The sequence below is a fragment of the Triticum dicoccoides genome, chromosome 1B (genome assembly GCF_002162155.2).
Source record: "Triticum dicoccoides isolate Atlit2015 ecotype Zavitan chromosome 1B, WEW_v2.0, whole genome shotgun sequence".
Taxonomy (NCBI): Eukaryota; Viridiplantae; Streptophyta; class Magnoliopsida; order Poales; family Poaceae; genus Triticum; species Triticum dicoccoides.
This window is the reverse complement of record NC_041381.1, coordinates 489,775,352-489,777,459: the sequence shown is the minus strand read 5'-3', so window position 1 is coordinate 489,777,459 and position 2,108 is coordinate 489,775,352.

Genomic DNA, 2,108 nt, shown 5'->3' with positions numbered 1-2,108 from the left:
GTGCTGGTGTCCCCCCGTGGAGACAAGCTTAGCTATGTTCTCCAGATTCATTTTGATTCCTCCAATAACGAAGCTGAATATGAAGCACTTTTATACGGGTTGCGTATGTCCATTTCACTCGGCGTCCGTCGCCTTATAGTCTACAGCGACTCGGATTTGGTGGTTAATCAAGTGATGAAAGAGTGAGATGTTAGGAGCCCGGCCATGACTGGTTATTGCAATGCAATAAGAAAGTAGGAAAAGAAGTTTGAAGGGTTCGAGCTTCACCATATACCCTGACTAAAAAATCAAGCTGCAGATGAGTTGGCAAAGATAGGTTCCAAGAGAGAGGCCATTCCCAGAAATGTGTTTTTGGAGCATATTCATTCACCTTCAGTTCAGGAAGATCCTTTCACTGAAGAGTCCCCACAGACTAAGAGCGCCACAGATCCGACTGAAGTCGAAATCCCAGCCGTTCTCGACTTAGTCATGGAGGTTTTGGTCGTCACTCCTGACTGGACAGTACCGTACGTTGCATACATTCTTAGGAAAGAGCTTCCAGAGGATGAAGAAGAGGCTCGACAGATCATCCGATGATCTAAAGCCTTTACCGTGATAAAAGGTCAGTTGTTTAGAGAAAGTGTAACTGGAGTCTGCCAGAAGTGCATCTCGTCAGAAGAAGCCCGAATGGTCCTCAATGATATTCACTCAGGGACTTGTGGTCACCATGCATCCTCTCGGACCATCGTGGCCAAAGCATACCGAGCCGGATTTTACTGGCCACGTGCCAATGAGATGGCGAAAGAAATAGTGTACAAATGTGAAGGTTGTCAGTTTTACTCCAACATGTCCCGTAAGCCTGTGTCATCTCTGAAAGCTATCCCACTCGTCTAGCCTTTCGCTGTCTGGGGATTGGACATGGTTGGACCTCTGAGGACTGGCAGGAGTGGATTTACCCATGTGCTAGTGGCAGTCGACAAGTCTACCAAATGGATCTAAGCCAAGCCCATTAAAAACCTTGAAGAAAGTACAGCTGTAAGTTTCATCAGAGAATTGATATTCAGATATGGTGTTCCGCACAACATCATCACAGATAACGGGTCGAACTTCGACTCTGACAAATTCAGAACCTTTTGTGCTTCCCAAGGTACGAGGGTCGATTACGCTTCGGTCGCCCATCCTCAGTCGAATGGACAGGCTGAAAGAGCAAATGGATTGATTCTCAAAGGACCGAAACCCCGATTGATGCATGACCTCAAACATGCAGCAGGAGCCTGGGTTGATGAACTTCCATCGGTACTTTGGGGATTGAGGACGACTCCTAATCGGTTGACTTGGTGAACTCCGTTCTTCTTAGTCTAAAGAGCTAAAGCCGTAATCCCGACTGATCTGCTCCACAATGCGCCCCGAGTCGAGATCTTCTCAGAAGAAGAAGCAGAACAGGCTCGGCAAGATGCGGTCGATCTCCTGGAAGAACAAAGAGAGATGGCCTTGATCCAGTCGACCATTTATCAACAAGACCTGCGTCGATTCCATGCCAGAAATGTAAGGGGTCGGGCATTTCAGGAAGGGGACTTGGTTCTTCGAGTGGACCAGCAGAAACCACACAAGCTCGCTCCTTCCTGGGAAGGCCCTTTCGTCATCACCAAAGTGCTCCACAACAGAGCATATCGCCTTTTCAATGTCGAGCACAATAAAAATGAGCCACATGCTTGGAATGTGGAACTGCTCCACCCCTTTTACTCTTAAAAGTACTTAGTCTGTTGAGATGTAATAAGAAGTACCTTTTAGTTTGATTATCAAAAGACATGATTTTACAGTCTTCCCAATGATTGTTGTTCATTTTTTGCATGTTCTAGAATCCCCCAATGGGTGCCTGAGATGCGAATCCGTTTCGCCTAAGTTGAAGAAAAAATCCCACTGAGTGGTGAGCCAGCCTCTCACTCGGAGGCTTAGCTGCCAATCCGTTTTGCCTAAGTTTAAAAAATCCTACCGAGTGGTGAGCCAGCCTCTCACTCGGAGGCTTAGCTGCGAATCCGTTTTGCCTAAGTTTAAAAAATCCCACCGAGTGGTGAGCCAGCCTCTCACTCGGAGGCTTAGCTGCGAATCCATTTCGCCTAAGTTTAAAA